A 19905-nucleotide genomic window follows, 5' to 3' on the forward strand; every position below is an offset into this window, starting at 1 on the left:
TCATGTTTTCAGTTCCTTTTTAAATTGCTTATAATCCTGTTGCAGTCTCAGATTAGCTGGCATTGCATTCCAGACATTTGGTCCGGCTAATGAAATGGCCCTTTCCCTGACCTGTGCAAGACGTGCTGTTTTTATTGACGGAATTAGTAGTAAGCCTTTGTTTGCTGATCGTAGAGCCCTCTGTGGAGTATGTAATCATATATTACAATGAAATGCTACATAGGTTTGTGGTTATAAAACCAAAAAAATTACATCTTGGATGATACAAGATTCTAATATTTCTCAGTTCAGTTACTCCTAGTAACATCCATTAAGGTGTAATAGAACATCATACTCTCCCACACTGTTTAAGGTAAAAAAAAGAAAATATGTTTTCTTTCATCACAGCTGACTTGACTTGTACTTAGTAGTTACTATACACAACCACCACTAGTAATTTTCATAGGTGAGTAAAAACAGGATCTGACTATCCAGATTTAAAGAAGAAATATTCTCTTCATTGATTTATATTCTGCTTTTAGTAGATTATATTCAGGTACTGTAGGTATTTCCCTATCCCCAGAGGGCTTACAGTATAAGGGGGTTATTTTCTAAAGCTTTATCGCATGCGTTAGGGCTCTAACGCACGCGATAAGGCCATATCACTTGTGAAAAGGGCCTTTTCGCATGTGACATAATACAAATTAGGGGGAGGGGAGGAGTCGGGGTGGGGAGGGGGCGGAGTCGGCAGTGTCTTCACTGCCGGCGATAATGTTAGTAATGTTATCGTTGGCAGTAGCGCGCCGAATAGCACCACCTTTCACAGTTGCACTATTCGGAGCTAAAGCCGGCAGCCGGCACACCGCCGTGGTGCGAAGGCTGCGGGCTTTCGAGGGCCCGCCCCCTCCTTCGCCCCCGTTTTCGCAGGATTCATCATTTTGTGAAGAATGATGAATCCAGGCCTAAATTTGTGCCTGAGGCAATGGAGAGTAAGGTGACTTGCCCAAGGTCACAAGGAGCGGCAATGGAATTCGAACCCTGGGTCAACCCTATGTTGATATATATATTAGAGATGTGAATCGTTTTCCATATCGTCTTAACGATAGAAATCGTGTGGCAGGGCAAGAAAATCGTGTTAGGCACGATTTTTTAGTTAAAAAATCGTTAAAAATCGTTTTTTCCGATTAGTGCGCACTAACTCGAGTTAGTGCGCACTAACCGGGAGTTAGTGCGCACTAACCGGGAGTTAGTGCGCACTAACCGGGAGTTAGTGCGCACTAACCGGGAGTTAGTGCGCACTAACTGAAAATGATACAATTTGACACTTTTCAGGTCAGTTAAGGTCAGTTTAGGAATGAATATGTATTCCTATTGGCTGCCCTCTTATTTATTCATGTTACCAAGCTTCCCACTGACAGTATATGGGGGATGGGAAATGGAAACAGTTGGTAGCTTGACAAAACAAGTAATGTGATCAGTCAATGTGACTAGAACTTGTGCCCTAACCCTGATACCAGGGGTATTGTGATCTTCCTGCACACAGTGCCCTATCCCTATTAATACCAGGAGTGTTGTGATCTTCCTGCACACAGTGCCCTAACCCTGGCACCAGGGGTGTTGTGATCTTCCTGCACACAGTGCCCTGTCCCTATTAATACCAGGAGTGTTGTGATCTTCCTGCACACAGTGCCCTAACCCTGGCACCAGGGGTGTTGTGATCTTCCTGCACACAGTGCCCTATCCCTATTAATACCAGGAGTGTTGTGATCTTCCTGCACACAGTGCCCTAACCCTGGCACCAGGGGTGTTGTGATCTTCCTGCACACAGTGCCCTGTCCCTATTAATACCAGGAGTGTTGTGATCTTCCTGCACACAGTGCCCTAACCCTGGCACCAGGGGTGTTGTGATCTTCCTGCACACAGTGCCCTGTCCCTATTAATACCAGGAGTGTTGTGATCTTCCTGCACACAGTGCCCTAACCCTGGCACCAGGGGTGTTGTGATCTTCCTGCACACAGTGCCCTATCCCTATTAATACCAGGAGTGTTGTGATCTTCCTGCACACAGTGCCCTAACCCTGGCACCAGGGGTGTTGTGATCTTCCTGCACACAGTGCCCTATCCCTATTAATACCAGGAGTGTTGTGATCTTCCTGCACACAGTGCCCTAACCCTGGCACCAGGGTTGTTGTGATCTTCCTGCACACAGTGCCCTATCCCTATTAATACCAGGAGTGTTGTGATCTTCCTGCACACAGTGCCCTAACCCTGCCACCAGGGGTGTTGTGATCTTCCTGCACACAGTGCCCTATCCCTATTAATACCAGGAGTGTTGTGATCTTCCTGCACACAGAGTCCTAACCCTGGCACCAGGGGTGTTGTGATCTTCCTGCACACAGTGCCCTATCCCTATTAATACCAGGAGTGTTGTGATCTTCCTGCACACAGTGCCCTAACCCTGACACCAGGGGTGTTGTGATCTTCCTGCACACAGTGCCCTATCCCTGGCACCAGGGGTGTTGTGATCTTCATGTACACAGTGCCCTATCCCTATTAATACCAGGGGTATTGTGATCTTCCTGCACACAGTGCCCTATCCCTATTAATACCAGGAGTGTTGTGATCTTCCTGCACACAGTGCCCTAACCCTGGCACCAGGGGTGTTGTGATCTTCCTGCACACAGTGCCCTATCCCTATTAATACCAGGAGTGTTGTGATCTTCCTGCACACAGTGCCCTAACCCTGGCACCAGGGGTGTTGTGATCTTCCTGCACACAGTGCCCTATCCCTATTAATACCAGGAGTGTTGTGATCTTCCTGCACACAGTGCCCTAACCCTGGCACCAGGGTTGTTGTGATCTTCCTGCACACAGTGCCCTATCCCTATTAATACCAGGAGTGTTGTGATCTTCCTGCACACAGTGCCCTAACCCTGCCACCAGGGGTGTTGTGATCTTCCTGCACACAGTGCCCTATCCCTATTAATACCAGGAGTGTTGTGATCTTCCTGCACACAGAGTCCTAACCCTGGCACCAGGGGTGTTGTGATCTTCCTGCACACAGTGCCCTATCCCTATTAATACCAGGAGTGTTGTGATCTTCCTGCACACAGTGCCCTAACCCTGACACCAGGGGTGTTGTGATCTTCCTGCACACAGTGCCCTATCCCTGGCACCAGGGGTGTTGTGATCTTCATGTACACAGTGCCCTATCCCTATTAATACCAGGAGTGTTGTGATCTTCCTCCACACAGTGCCCTATCCCTAATACCAGGGGTGTTGTGATCTTCCTGCACACAGTGCCCTATTCCTGATACCGGGGGTGTTGGGATCTTCTTGCACACATCCCGGTATCAGGGATAGGGCACTGCGTGCAGGAAGATCACAACACTCCTGGTATTAATAGGGATAGGGCACTGCATGCAGGAAGATCACAACACCCCTGGTATCAGGGATAGGGCACTGTGTGCAGGAAGATCACAATACCCCGGAGGAGTGAGGGTCAGGCAGCTCCCCCCTGTCTGTGAAGCCAGCCTCTCACTAGTAATGCAGGGAGGGAGCTGTCTCAGACTTCACCATCCTCCCCCCCCCCCCCCTCACCCACACACCATTCACTAGCTGGGGCATGGGGGGAAGTCAGGAGTGAGGGTCAGGCAGCTCCCCCCTGTCTGTGAAGCCAGCCTCTCACTAGTAATGCAGGGAGGGAGCTGTCTCAGACTTCACCATCCTCCCCCCCCCCCCTCACCCACACACCATTCACTAGCTGGGACATGGGGGAAGTCAGGAGTGGGGGTCAGGCAGCTCCCCCCTGTCTGTGAAGCCAGCCTCTCACTAGTAATGCAGGGAGGGAGCTGTCTCAGACTTCACCATCCTCCCCCCCCCCCCTCACCCACACACCATTCACTAGCTGGGACATGGGGGAAGTCAGGAGTGAGGGTCAGGCAGCTCCCCCCTGTCTGTGAAGCCAGCCTCTCACTAGTAATGCAGGGAGGGAGCTGTCTCAGACTGGTATCAGGGATAGGGCACTGAGTGCAGGAAGATCACAACACCCCTGGTATCAGGAATAGGGCACAGGTTCTAGTCATATTGACTGATCACATTACTTTTTTTGTCAACTACCAACAGTTTTCATTTCCCATCCCCCCAACCATCACCTCAGTTGGAACCTTGGTAACATCAATAGATAAGAGGGCAGCCAGCCAATAGGAATACATATTCATTCCTAACTGACCTTTACTGACCTGGATAGTGTCAATAATTTGTATCATTTTCTGTTAGTGTTCCTGAGTTTCCATTTCCATTTCCAATCCCCCCAACCATCACCTCAGTGGGAACCTGGTTAACATCAATAGATAAGAGGGCAGCCAGCCAATAGGAACACATATTCATTCCTAACTGACCTTTACTGACCTGGAAAGTGTCAATTTGTATCATTTTCAGTTAGTGTGCACTAACTCGAGTTAGTGCGCACTAACTCGGAGTTAGTGCGCACTAACACGATTTAACGATTTTTAACGATAAATCGTTAGAATTTCTATTGTATCGTGTTCTATAATGATTTAAGACGATATTAAAATTATCGGACGATAATTTTAATCATTAAAAAATGATTCACATCCCTAATATATATATATATATATATATATATCAAGATGAATTTAAAAATGTTACGCACATATAAAGTAGCTTATACGTCTATAAGTAGCCTCTACTCGCATATTCCTTATTTTATAAACTTCAGACATATGCACGTATATCTGCTTTCGAGCACATATATAGGCATATACAAAAGGGGAGGGATGAGGAATTCCGGGTTGGGGCCGACACTTATGTGTGAATACTGTGTACAATTCTGGTTGCCACATCTCAAAAAAGATATAATTGTAATGGAGAAGGTACAGAGAAGGGCTACCAAAATGATAAAGGGAATGGAACAGCTCCCCTATGAGGAAAGACTAAAGAGGTTAGGACTTTTCAGCTTGGAGAAGAGACGGCTGAGGGGGGATATGATAGAGATGTTTAAAATTATGAGAGCTCTAGAACGGGTAGATGTGAATCGGTTATTTACTCTTTCAGATAGTAGAAAGTCTGGGGGGCACTCCATGAAGTTAGCATGGGGCACATTTAAAACTAATCGTAGAAAGTTCTTTTTTACTCAACGCACAATTAAACTCTGGAATTTGTTGCCAGAGGATGTGGTTAGTGCAGTTAGTATAGCGGTGTTTAAAAAAGGATTGGATAAGTTCTTGGAGGAGAAGTCCATTACCTGCTATTAAATTCACTTAGAGAATAGCCACTGCCATTAGCAATGGTAACATGGAATAGACTTAGTTTTTGGGTACTTGCCAGGTTCTTACAGCCTGGATTGGCCACTGTTGGAAACAGGATGCTGGTCTTGATGGATCCTTGGTCTGACCCAGTATGGCATTTTCTTATGTTCTTGCTATTTTAAAAGTCATTTTTGTACATTTGCACACTTATTAACATATGTTTACAACTGCTAATTATCTGGTGTAAATAATACTACATTTCTTAATTTTGTACTAGTGGCCAGGTGGGAAGTCTGAAGTGGAAGAGTTCAGGCTGAAGAAACAGGAGGGTCTCGATAAACTGCAGAAGGACTGGGAGAGCTCTGGTGGACTAATTGGTAAAACTGGTGATTTCATTCACACATGTATGTTATAAAATGCACCAAATTCCACATTTAAAAGTCGACATATGTAAGTCCAGGTAGCATTTTATGCACCTTTCTACAGCAATGGTATGGAAAATGATGGGGAAGGGGAAGAACCATTAGGAAAAAGGGTGATTAAGCCGGTACAGAAGCTCACTTATGAAGTGCTGGGGGCCACTCTCAGTAATTCCTCAGCCAACAGCCTCCTGGGGGTAGTGGCTAGTATAGCAAATGTTGCTTTCCTGTAACAGGTGTTCTCACAGGACAGCAGGATGTTAGTCCTCACATATGGGTGACATCACAGAATGGAGCCCAATCACGAAACACTTTTGTCAAAGTTTCTAGAACTTTGACTAGCCCCTACTGGGCATGCCCAGCATGGCACTTACCCTGCAGCCAGCAGGGGTCCCTCTTCAGTCTTGTTTAAAAGCTACAGGCAGTGCAGAAAAATAAAATAAGAAAACAAACCCAACACTGTGGGGTGGCGGGCGGGTTTCGTGAGGACTAACATCCTGCTATTCTGTGAGAACACCTGTTACAGGTAAGCAAAATTTGCTTTCTCACAGGATAAGCAGGATCGTAGTCCTCACATATGGGTGAGTACCGAGCTGAGGATGTCCGGACATGCACCAAATGTACCTAAGACGTGCAACAGGCACAACAATTGGGGTAGAATTTGGGAAGGGCATCCTGAACCCCACCGGGCAGGCAGAAGGGTATTGGTACGTCACGTTGTAAATAAGTTACGCAAGACAGACTGGAGGAAGATGGAATCTTGTCTTCTGGCTTTGTCTAGGCAATAGTGGGCTGTAAAAGTATAGAGAGAACTCCAGGTGGCAGCCCTGCAAATGTCAGGAAGCGGCACCGAGCGTAGGTGTGCTACTGAAGTCGCCATGGCCCTCACAGAGTGTGCTTTAACATGGTCTTGAAGCGGAATACCTGCTTGCTGATAGCAAAAAGGAAATGCAATCTGCTAGCCAAGAGGAGAGAGTCTGCTTACCTACTGGCTGCCCCAGTTTGTTAGGATGGAAAGATATAAATAACTACGTGCTCTTTCGGTGGGCAGTTGTACGGTCTAGGTAAAACGCTAGAGCCCATTTGCAGTCAAGGGTATGCAGAGCCTGCTCTCCTGGATTGGAATGGGGCCTGGGAAAAAAAGATAGGTAGTATAATAATATATAATAAATACATAATTTTTAATTGTATGTGAGGACGGTGTGATGGGATGAGGGGTGCAAGGCTGTAAAGTTTTCCTAGGGCACCTAATACCCTTGCACTGGCCATGGGCATTGCTGTACAAACATTGAACAGAGTCTCCCAGCTCGTGGTGTTATGTGTTGTGTAAAGGGCGATGGCATAGTTTTTCACTTGGCCATAGGTGCCAAATTGCCTGGCTACAGCTCTGAGTTAACTGTGGGAGTCTGTATGCATTGTATTTCAGCAAAGGGGACACAGGAGCACCTCAAGATGTCATTATGATGTCATGTATCCTAGTTGGAGTTAGCTGCATGATGGTTAGTTTAGGGGGAGGGGGAAGGGGGTGGGTGGGATGCCTGCACTTATTTTCTAAGGGAAGAACAGAAGGAAACTTGGGTAAGGCGTGGGTGTGGGTTGTAGCGCTGGGGAGTGTCCAGGATTGTTGACATGGAAGGATTTATCATTTGTGGAATAAGCCAAAAGGGGAAATAATGGGAAAGCTATCCAACCTGGTTGGGAGACACATAAGGGAAGGAAAGCGCTTCTGGTGGGGAAAAGATAGATGGATATTCTGCTCTTTATTTTTGGGTAACCTACAGTACCTGAATGTAATCTGCTTTGAAGTGCTGAAAAAAGTGTGCAAAGCGGAATCTAAATAAATAAATAACAATGGAATGTGGCTGGGCTGGGCACCCTGATAAAAGGGAGAAGGTACAGAGTTATTTAAATAAACTGGAATCCAAAATAATATTTCTCCAAGAAACGTACTTAACTCCTAATGAGAATGCGAAGCTTAGGAAACAGCTAAAGCAGCATTAAGAGGGGAAATTATAAGTTTGGTCCGACATAAGCATAAAAGCTAAATGCAGACATCACTGAACTGGAAAGAAACTTAAGAGTGTGTAAGCATAATTAATGATACCAATGAGAAGTTGTTAGAGGAATTTAAAGCAGTGCAAATGGCTCTGAATAGTCTTCTCCATATGAGGGCCATTGCTTCAAAACGCCAAAGAAAGTATTAACTTTTCCAGTTTGGGTATAAGCGGGGACAGCTTTTAGCAAATCGCTTGAGGAGTCAGGAGCAACATAAATTTATCCCATCCATAAAAAATGGGCTAGATAGTATATTGATTTCCATGGAGGACATTGCAAAAGTGTTCTCAGAATACTACCAACACTTATATAGAGTTGAAAGTCTGGATAGTGATATAATGGACACATTTCTTGCAGATCTAGGAGGTACTTGTTGCGTGGCCTGTCCGTGCTCGGCCCACGCATGGGCCTGCTCACCTCTCCAGCTCCTCCGGTAGTCCCGAGTCGTCCACCCCTGCAGTGGTGGCAAGCATGGCTAGGCCTCGGCATCCCACAGCAGCTGTTGCTGGGCCTTCATCCTCCAGCCAGGCCTCACGGCGGGGCTCGGCGTCCTCTGTGGTGTTGGCCCTGCCTCTAGGTGCGCGCGTGCGTGCGCGGACCGCCCAGCACCTTATTGAGGGACCTACATCAGGAAGTTCCTGCCCTGACTTCCTTGCCTTGGCAATCGGGTCAATCCTTGTGATTTCTAGTTTGCCTCTGCGTTCCAGTCTGTGTTCCAGTCTCATTCCAGTCCTGTTCCAGCGTCCTTCTGTTCCAGCGACCTTCTGTTTCCTCGCTTCCCCAGGTAGTACCTTTCAGACTGTCTTCTCGGTACTGATCTCGGTGTTGCAACCGTCGCTGCCCGACGTCTCCACCCCGCCCACCTTATTTCTGTGGTGACTCCCTCTTTGCTTGTTGGATATTTGGCTGCCGTGGCGTCATCTTGCCGCCCTCCTCCGGCGTCCCCGGACCGGCAAGACGCTGCACTCCGCCATGTTTCCCAGAAGCCTAAGGGCGCACATGCGGCACGGCCCCGACTCAAGTACCAGCAGTGGCATGAACCTCAGGGGTGTCCCCCTGAGATGACGTCATCTGCACTGGATATTTAATGTCTCTGAATTCGCTAACTAATCAAGTTAGCAAGGAAAGTTTCTTATTCTCCTAGCTACTCTGCCTCGTTGGACTTACCAGGGGTACCCGCTCCTCGGGGGCCTCATTTCTCTTTTGCCTTTCAGGTAGCAGTCTGGAACCGGTACTCGCTCCTCGAGGGCCCACGTTCTCGGACCTGCTTCTGAATACCACTTCTGCCAGGAAGTCATCGCTGCCTACACCACCAGTGAGTTACCATCCTTCTCTCAGAGCTTCCCTGGAACCAGGTACTCGCTCCTCGAGGGCCTAATCCATTCCAGCTCCTGGGCTGCTTCAAGAGACTATTATGTGAGTGTTTCCATCAAGGTTCTTTTCCTGAACTCTGCATACCCTGCCTACTCACTATACTTAGTTTCTCTACAGCTCTGCCATCCTGGGATCGCTTTTCCAGTATCTGAGGGACTACAGCCCAGCCGGGCGCTTCCAGCTCACTACTGCCACCGCTTGTGGTTCAATATACTGTTTAATAAAAGAACTAGTGTGTGTCTGTCTCCAAACTCTAAGCCTGACTGGTGGTCCCTCTCGGGATCTTCCCCCAGGGGCATGGTCATCTGCTACCAGCCCAAGGATCCACCCACAACTATCCCAAACAATAACACTTGGCTTCCCTTGACCACGTCTGCTCGCTGCCTGCCTCTGACCTTCTGCCTGATTACCGACCACATCTGCACGCTGCCTGGACCTGACCTCTGTCTGAACTTGACCACATCTGACTGCCTCCTGGAACTTGACCTCTGCTTTGGCTGACAACCCACAGACTGACTACTGGTAACTGACCTCTGCTTTGCCTGACTATCCACAGACTGATTACTGGCTTTGACCCTTGCATTGGCTGACCACGCTTCCTTGAATCTGGCCTTGATCCTAGCTATACATTCAGAGACACTCTTCTGGCCTTCTCAGACACCCAGGACTTCCGGTCTAAGTATTGACTGCGCACCCTTGATCGTGGTGGGCACACCCCTGAACTTCTTAACAAGGAGATCCTGCGAGGCCCACCTAAGACCAGGCGGCCTGGGTACCCAAGGGCTCAACCTAGGGGTACCTAGGTTTGCTAGTGGCGAAGCTCCAGCTAGCCTCTGTCTCCTCTTGTGCTCCACCTCCTGGTGGCATGTGCTCTCTGGGTCCGATCAGGGAGCCTACCAATCCTGCACTAGGCCAAGGGTCCACCCCCTGGCGCAACAGTACTGGTATGTCAGAGGAAGAGCTGCAGAAATTGAATCACCCAATTTATTGGGGTGAAGTCAGAGAGGCTATTATATCGTTGCCATCAATGAAGACGCCAGATCCTGATGGCTTGATACTATTTTTTATAAATCATTATTGGATGAAATACCTGATTCTTTGTGGTTAACATTTGAAGCCATGTGTGACTTGGGTAAAATGCCGGATGTTATGAGAGAGGCAATCACAAAGCCAGACAGAGATGAGCAGCAACCTTCGTTGTATCAGCCCATATCACTCCTCAACTTGGATATCAAAATCTATGCAAAAATAATGGTGACACACCTCAAATTCTTCATGCCTAAGCTAGTATCCAATGACCAGGTGGGCTTTGTTTACGGGAGATGCTCCACAGCTAATATTCATAAGCTGTGCGCAGCCCTGGAGTGTTGCATGCATAAACTAATTAGGGAACCCCTGCTGGTTAGCTGTAATGCAGAAAAGGTTTCTGTTTAGGGTTCTTCAAGAATTTGGCTTCAAGGGGAGAATATCTGAGTATATTACTTTATTGTATATGAACCCTTCAGCCAGAAGTTTAGTAAATGGCCAATTATCTGAGGCTTTTTATCTTCAGTGGGGTACTCTACAAGGATACCCCCTTTCACCCTTATTATTTACATTGACAATAGAGCAACTGGTGGTGAAGCTGTGACTGTCCCAGGAGATTATGGGGATATAGTTAAATGAATTTCAAATAAAAACTCTGCTGTTCACTGATGATATTCTTTTACTATTGTCCAATGCACAAACAACATTGCCAGTGGCTTTACAAATTTTTTTCTGGGTATTGTAAAGTTTCAGGTTTCAATTTAAATTTTGACAAAACTGAAGCATTGGACACATCAAACTCACTTTGACAGAATTGGGATAATTTTCTGGTCAAGTGGGCTGAGGATCGTATAAAGTATCTGGGATTGCAAATTCATAGGCGGCATGATCAGTGGTATGCCATTAACATCCTTCCTTTATTAGAAAAACTTCACAAAAAGCTGGACAGCTGGCAGTCTCTTCCTCTGATACTACAGGGACGTACTACACTGCTTAAGGTGATCATAGCCCCCAAATTGCTGTATTTATTACTGATGCTCCCCATCTAATTGAAGGTGAAAGACCAAAACACCATATAAAAAATGTTTGGAAAATTCTAATGGGGGGGGGGGGGGGGGGCGTGCATGAGAGCATGGTTGCCATATTTAATCATGATTGCCCCAAAAGAAAAAGGAGGTATGGGGATACCTGAGTTTAAAATGCACACCTGGACAGCAAAATAGCAAACTTACGATTTCTGGGGGACTGGTTATGTGATTAGTCCGAGTACACTGACCATCAGCTAGTTCATTATCTCTGTACTTCTTCTGGGCCAAAATTCACCTTGCATGCTAAGCCAGAGGAACCGCGTATTTTGCCAATGCCTTCACTATTGGTGGGAGTGGTTAGGAAGATTTGGATCCTGGTTCGAATAAAAGAAAGACTAGGGGGCACTTCATGAAGTTAGCATGGGGCACATTTAAAACTAATCGTAGAAAGTTCTTTTTTACTCAACGCACAATTAAACTCTGGAATTTGTTGCCAGAGGATGTGGTTAGTGCAGTTAGTATAGCGGTGTTTAAAAAAGGATTGGATAAGTTCTTGGAGGAGAAGTCCATTACCTGCTATTAAGTTCACTTAGAGAATAGCCACTGCCATTAGCAATGGTAACATGGAATAGACTTAGTTTTTGGGTACTTGCCAGGTTCTTATGGCCTGGATTGGCCACTGTTGGAAACAGGATGCTGGGCTTGATGGACCCTTGGTCTGACCAAGTATGGCATTTTCTTATGTTCTTATCTTTGTCTTTGGAAACTTTGGTCTCATTCCAGTTGCCCCTGTGGAGAGCTGTTCGTATTTGAACAGGGTGAAAATCATTTGGGTTTTCAAAGCCAGCATTTCCTATTATACGGGCAAATATGAGCATACTTTAAAAAGGCCATATCTGCAATGGATGGAGAGTCAAACAGTGTGTCCTTTCAGGCGCTGTTAAAACTTTTTGCTACCAGGCAGGGATCACTGTCACACCTCTAATAATTTCTGTTGCAGTACATAAAGTACCTGATTTTTGAGAATTCGGTAGGTAAATGGCAGGGGAAGGTGGAGGGGAAATTCGTCTACATCATGCTTAGGAACTGTCATGATTTGGTATATAAGGTATCCAATAATATGAGCTTGAGGGAACTGCAATTAAGGATATTCCATCACACCATCTTTTCGCCTCACAAACTGGGGTTGATAGAGGTTAATAATTCTTTAAAATGTGGGTGCACACAAGCCTCATTAATTCATTGTTTGTGGGAATGTTCCATCACTCAGGTGTTCTGGGAGGCTGTGCAAAAAGAGATATATACAGTGGTCCCTTGACTTACAAACTCAATTGGTTCCAGAGGGCTGGTTGTAACTCAAGTTGGTTGTAAGTCAAGACTATTTTTTCCATAGGAAATAATGTAAATACCCATAATGCATTCCAAACCTCCCAAAAGCAGCCCTTACCTAACCATTTCTATAATAAAAAATGGTTGTATAATGTCTTTAATTACCAGAAACACCAATAATTTCCTAGTGTATTCACCAGAAACAACAATTTTACCTCCTCCACCAGCTCCTTTACGATATCTACATATGGACTCTCTACCTGGGTAATATCAAGCTAGGTTGAGATCTCATCTTTGGGTGAGTTTCCTCACTCCGAAGGTCATCAAATCTTCACAACAGTGCACTGTTCTGTTTGTACGCCACACTCTGCATGTCAAAGTGGCCTCTAACCCCTACACCAGGGGTCGGGAACCCATGGCTCGCGAGCCAGATATGGCTCTTTTGAGGGCTGCATCTGGCTCGCAGACAAGTGTCGCCATACTTCGCGGTTCCCTGCTGACCCAGCTGCTCCCCGGTCCTCCGCCGCCCGGGCTTAAAATGCTGTCAGCCCGGGCGGAACGCGGCAGGACAGCTGGAGTCAGCGGCACCGGCGTGCTCTCTTCTCCCCCCCCCCCCCCGTGGCCCGGAAGAGGAAGTGGAGAGCATCGGGTGCCTGCGCGGGAAGAAGAGACCACACTAGCGTGGTCTCTTCTTCCGCGCAGGCACCCAATGCTCACCACTTCCTCTTCCGGGCCGCGGGGGGGGAGGAGAAGAGAGCACGCCGACTAGAGTCATCCGGGTGCCTGCGCGGGAGTCATCGGGTGTCAGCCGGGTGCCAGCGCTGGAGTCATCGGGTGCCTGCGCGGGTCTTCCCGCGCAGGCACCCGATGCTCTCCACTTCCTCTTCCGGGCCGCGGGAAGAGAGCACGGCGTGCTCTCTTCTTCCCGCGGCCCGGAAGAGGAAGTGGAGAGCATCGGGTGCCTGCGCAGCAAGACCCGCGCAGGCACGCTAGTGTCCGACGGGAAGAAGATTGCAGCGCGGCTCGGAGGAAAATGAAAATCTTCAACCGCGGCCGATGGGACTCCGCCTTCGCCTCCGCGAGGGCTGAAAATGAAGGAGGTTAGCGTTGGGAGGTGGCTGCTGCTGCCGCGAGTTCCCTGGGGGGGAGAGAGAGAGTGAATGAGCGAGCAAGCATGTGTGTTTGAGATCCTGTGTGTGTGAGTGAGAGATTGCATGTATGTGAATGATTGAGAGCCTGTATATGTGAAAGAGAGTATGTCTGTGATTGAGATCCTGCCTGTGAGAGAGAGAGCATGAATGTAAGTTTACCATTGGGACCCTGTATGTGTAAGTTTGTAATTGAAAACCTGTTTGTTTGAAAGAGTATGTGTGTATGATTGAGATCCTTTGTGTGTGAGAGAGATCATGTGTATGTATGATTAAGAGCCTGTGTGTATAAATAAGAGAGATCATGTGTGTCTGTGTCTGATTGACAGCTGGTTTAGGTGATGGAGCATGTGAGTATGTGATTGAGAGCCTGTGTTTAAATGAGAGAGAGAGACCATGTGTGTCTGTGTGATTGAGAGCTGATTTAGGTGAGGGAGCATGTGAGTATGTGATTGAGAGCCTGTGTTTAAGTGAGAGAGAGAGACCATGTGTGTATGTGTGTGATTGAGAGCTGATTTAGGTGAGGGAGCATGTGAGTATGTGATTGAGAGCCTGTGTGTAAATGAGAGAAAGAGAGGACATGTTTGTAAGCATGTGAATGAGAGTCTGTGTGTGAGAGAAAAAGACAGCATGTATTTATGTGATTGAAAGCCTGTGTGTGTGTAAGCGTGAAAAGATAGACAGCATGTGTGTAAATGTGTAATTAAGAGCCTATATAAGTGAGAGAGAAAAAACATTTGTATATGTGAGTGACTGAGAGCATGTGTGTATAGGTGTGTCATTGAGAGCCAGTGTGAGAGAGAGCGCTGGTATGTGACTGAGAGAGGAGAAAGTTCCAAGCAAACCACCCCACCTCCTGCTAATTCAGAACAATCTCAGGACACCTGGATATCAAACGTTCCCAGGTATGCAGAGCAAAAAAATTTTTGTATCCTTATTATTTTTCATTACTGGATCTTTGTGTCTGCTATTTTGAAATATTTTGTTGGTATCTGGAAATGTTTTATATGAGTTTTTAATTATTGGATATTCCACTCATCAGCTGTTTCGAAATATGTTCTTTTTGTTAGTACAGTTTTACTGCTGATGATTTTATATTTCTTGATTTGTTTTATAAGGATGTGTGATGTTTCTTTTTTCCTTTGTAACACTGCATACAGAGACTCTGGCTTGTTGCAGTTTCCAATTCAGTTTTTGTCTGCATGCTTCTTGTTATGCGTTTTGGTCTCTTTATTCTATGTTAGGTGAGGGACAGCACGTGATTCAGGTGAGGTTTTCTGCTGGCGTGTAGTTTCTGTGTAGGACTCTATAGCAGCCTGACTTGGTCCGTTTTCCTAATAGGAGATGTATTGGTGTCTTAAGTCCTGGTGTAATATTTTCAGAGACTTATTGTACTTTAAAAGTGTGATCTTACATAAAATGCACACATTTACTTGTATTTAGTTTTAAACATATTGTATGGCTCTCATGGAATTACATTTTAAAATATGTGGCGTTTATGGCTCTCTCAGCCAAAAAGGTTCCTGACCCCTGCCCTACACCAATACATACACCTCACCTCAAGTAACTAGGTGGGCCCCATATAGGGGTATAAATACCTACTTAGTATGAGGGCATTATGGCTAGTTTCTCTCTCTCTCTCTCACACACACACACACACATTTTGTTTCATTGGATAAAGCTGACATCTACAGTGGAAATGTGGAAGTCATTAATGATAGAATTGTTTCAGTTGGAATATGGATCTTTATAGTGCATGTTTTTCAGACTTTACCCAACAGTGTGCGAGTTGCCTTTCCATTTAAGGATTGATGTGATTTTATGGTTGGCAAGATACTTTTAGGGCTCTACTATATGCCTGAGTAACATATGATTTTCAAAGTTCAAGGGAAGATGTAGACACCCTAAGGAACCTGCCTGGACTAGGAGGGAGGAGGGTGGGGGAGGGGAATGAAGGGAATGAAACAAAAAAACTTGTGGGAGTACTTGTATGTTTACAAATTGAATGGTAGTTTGTATTGAATAGTATTCCTCAATAAAGATACCACATGCATTCTGTTTAGAGTAGTAATTGCCGCTCCATGCAGGTTATCTCCATGTTTTCTGTTAAGAGTAGTAACTGCCACTCCGTGCAGATTACCCCCATGCAGAAATGTTATACCATCCCTTTCTTTAAGCCTTTAAGGATCCATAGTGTTTGTCCCTTGCCCTTTTCAATTCATTAACAGTTCTTGTCTTCACCATCTCTTCTGGGAGAGCATTCAAGGCATCCTCCACCCTCTCCATGAAGAGAGATTTATTGATATTGGTTCTGAGTCATCCCCTCTGGAGTTTCATATTGTGACCCCTAGTTCTACTGCTTGTTTTCCAGTGGAAAAGGTTTGAAGTTTGTGCATCACTGTCAGATATCTGAAGCTCTGTATCATATCTCCCCTGCACCTCCTCTCCTCCAGGGTATACATATTTAGATCATTCAGCTTCTCCTCATAGAACTTCTGAAACAGACCCCCCACGATTTTGGTCGCCTTCCTCTGGACAGTTTCTATCCTGTCTCTATCCTTTTTGAGATACAGTCTCTAGAACTGAACACAGTACTCTAGGTGAGGCTTCACCAAGGAGCTGCCCAAGGTCATTATCATTTCCCTTTTCCTGCTAGTTATTCCTCTTTCTATGCAGCCCAGCATCTTTCTGATTTTAGCTATCACCTTGTCACATTGCTTCACTGCCTTCAGGTTGCCAGATGCAATCACCCCTCTCCTGGTCTTTGCACAATTATCTTTCACTTCTATCACATACAGGTCTTTTGAATTTCTGCACCCCAGGCATTGAATTGCAGCTGCCAAATCTTTGACCATTCTTCAAGTTTTCCTAAATCACTTTTCATTCTCTCTACTCCACTCTGTTGCAGATCTTAGTATCATCCACAAACAGACACACTTTACCTTCTATCCCTTCTGCAAAGTCACTCATGAAGATATTGAACAGAACCGGTCTCATAAGCGATCCTTGAGGCACTCCATTTAACACAGTTCCCTATCAGAGTGGGTTCCATTAACCAATACACATTGTTTCATAACAGGGAATGCCTATTTTCTGCCCCCGGAATGCCCCCAACTAAACTGGCTATATTCTAGCCAGATAACTCTTTAAGTTAAGTTTTTTAGAAAAGCAGCTTAGCCATTTAGACAGACAACATTTTAGTTATCTAATTGGCTTTTGAATATCTATCCCTTAATGCTTAGTATAGCATAAATGCTCTAAATTATTCTCTGTTATTTCCTTGCCCTTAAATAAGACAAAAGAAAAAATCAATGATATAAAAGTGCTGTGCTTGATGAGCTTCGCTAGGGGAATTTATTAATGTTTTAGTTTTTATGAGCATGTTAAAAATCAAACCTTGAATGTCTGCTTAAAGTGGAGAAAGAAATTATGACCAAACAGCATTATCCTAGGAAACTATAGATTTGTCATTACAAGCAACATAAATTTGCAGTGCAGTATTTGGACACTTTACTATTGGCCTAATTTACTAAGGCTTTTTTTCCTCCGTTCTGTACCTATGAGAAAAAGGTTCAGTAAATCAGGCCCTATATTTTCTTCAAATTTAATGCTGGAATTTAGGTATGACATTCAATAAAAATGGTGTGGCTTAGAAAACAAATCTGTACTGCCTTTGTCTAATACAACCAATTAATATAAGAAGTCACAGTACAATTCTGGTCTGTGACAGCAAAATGTGTGAGGGTTCTTGCTTATGGGGTTAGAGGCTGACAGGATTTCTGATCAGTGTTGCTGTTTGAAGAAATTTCTGTTCAGGTCAGCAGCCTGTGGACTTCATGGTAGTGAGCCAGTATGTATACAATTCATTTGCCAAATCTGAAGTTAAATGAAATTCAGAAATCACAAAGAGCAATACCACCACGAAGCACAGATGAAAGAAATGTTGGGAAACAGGGGAAGAAAAATATCTGAAAGGTAAAATATCTATACTGTTAATGTAACACATAACAACTATTTTAAAAAATTTCAAAAACATGTAACATACCTAATACCTTTAGTAAATATAGTAAATAAAATATATTAATATAAAATAACACAAATCAATACATAAAATAACAGGGAAATGGTTCAAAAATAATTAAAACTGAAGTCCCAACATGACCTTGTTTTGGCATAAATGCCTGTTTCAACGGAATATTTAAGAGATCCTATGAATAATTGTCGATTTTAAATCTTTAAAACTGGTTGTCCAACAATATATTTTAAATTCCAAATAGGGATTTGACAGTAGATACTTGTGTTGTCCTAGAAAATTTGAACGGGGTGTCAAAAATGTTTACAGCGAAGAGAGTCCACATGCTGCCAAACTTGTATAACTAGCCAAAAGTGAATGTTGCTAGTTGTGGAGTTATTGAGGGGGGGGGGGGGTGGAGTGGGGCAACTTTCAAACTGGTCACCTATGTGAAAGTCTAGGCATACTTTCTGTTTGTAAATTGCCTATGGGTACAAACGACCCAGTGACTCTGCACCTGCTTTATCTGTGGCTAAATTTTGGATAGGAAATAATACACATAAATTAGAAAATCAAATCGTCGCATGTTGTTTCCCAACCCAGTGCAAAACAAGCCCCCAGGAATGCCTCCACTAAAAGTGGCTCAAGTTACCTGTGTTATGAACCAATGTGTGTGTTCCATTGAGGTGGGAAATTTTCAAACAAGATAATCTAACAGTAGCAGATTGAGGATTTTTGGTGCCAATGTATTTGTGTACCTTTCCAGCACCCCTCTCAGTCCTTCTTGTTCTAATGCTTAAGGTCACAGAAAATCAGTGGCATCTCTAGACAGAAGAATTTGGGGGGAAGCCAAAATGACATTTTGGCATATCACAATCACCTCCATAGCATGGCCCCTTGCTTTAAAATTGGCTATAAAAAAGTTCTCAATAAGAAAGTCCCAAGGGTCTTCTGCATAATTTTTAAAAAGCTGGTTAGTCTCACCCTTCTAGTAAAACTACTATTAAAATGATTTGATAGCCTCATTCAACTAATTATATATGGCTATGAGAGTGAAGTCTGGAATTTATACAGGAAGGGACAGAATGTCAATATAAATCCTGCACCTCCAGTTCTGTAACACATTGTGCATCCACAGAAATTTCCCCAACAATGGAGCTTGAATATTTCCCTTACAGCTCATCATACAAAAAAATATTTCCAAATTCTGGTGTCACCTCACAGTAATAGCAGCACAAATATCTTCCACTGCCAGACACATTATGAATTAATACTAAACCCTGCAGAAAAGACACTCAGAATCTATACAGCAAACCTATCATAACATAATAGTAGTAACACTAAGAACTCAAACAAACAAGAACCCTATCTGTGAAAAAGCACAGGTAAATATTACAATGGGTCCCATATTACCAATACACCAATTTCTAGGCAAATGAAACAAACCCGATTGCTTAGATCCCTACATAGACACTCCATGCTAGCAGAATCTCTTACCTTGATCACACGTGCAGAGAAGAGTCAGACCCTCACCAAATACAGAATAAAGGATCACAAATTAGAACCAGCAATATGGAAACAAAAACTGAAATGGAAACCCCAAGAAGCCAGACTGTGTGTAACAATGGAAAAACAGAATCACCATTCCTCATAATACAAACAATAAAATTGAGAAACATAAAGCATCAACTATTATAGTAAAACCATACTAATAAAATAATAAATATTTCAAAAGTACTGACAAATAGAATAACTTTTAATTAAAGTCATATACATTCTTTTTCAATTTCCCAAGCACCAATAAAATATTTCAAAACAGCAGACACATCAAACACTCAATAATTAAAACTAATAATGGTTTTAAAAAGCCCCTGCGGTTCATTCCTGGGAACTCAATTTCCAGTCACCCTGAGATTGTTGAGAATTAGGGGGCTAGTAGGGCACACAAACTTTATCCTCTCTCTCTCAAACACACTCACATGTCTATTCTCTTCCACACATAGCCACATACACACACACCCACACATGCTCTCATACACACCCACAAACTCTCTCTCACAGACACAGACACACTCGCATGCCTAGGCTCTAAGACCCTCTCTCTCTTCCCCCTCACGCACACACAAGTTCATACTCCTTCAGATTCCCTCATACACATACACTAGGCAGGCACCCATTGATTCTCATAAACACAGATCCGCAGGTAGGTACCCATTCATTCTCACACATGCAAACACAGACCCCCAGGCTGGCTCCCATTCATTCT

At 44.6% G+C, this 19905-nt stretch overlaps 1 protein-coding gene across 7 annotated transcripts in view; it reads right to left on the reverse strand.

Moving 5' to 3' along the window:
• RGS6 (regulator of G protein signaling 6) overlaps window positions 1–19905 on the reverse strand; it is an 831317-nt gene that overhangs the window by 263570 nt on the left and 547842 nt on the right. The gene's annotated exons all lie outside the window — the stretch shown is intronic.

Source organism: Rhinatrema bivittatum, chromosome 4 (genome assembly GCF_901001135.1).
Source record: "Rhinatrema bivittatum chromosome 4, aRhiBiv1.1, whole genome shotgun sequence".
In the NCBI taxonomy this organism is placed as follows: domain Eukaryota; kingdom Metazoa; phylum Chordata; class Amphibia; order Gymnophiona; family Rhinatrematidae; genus Rhinatrema; species Rhinatrema bivittatum.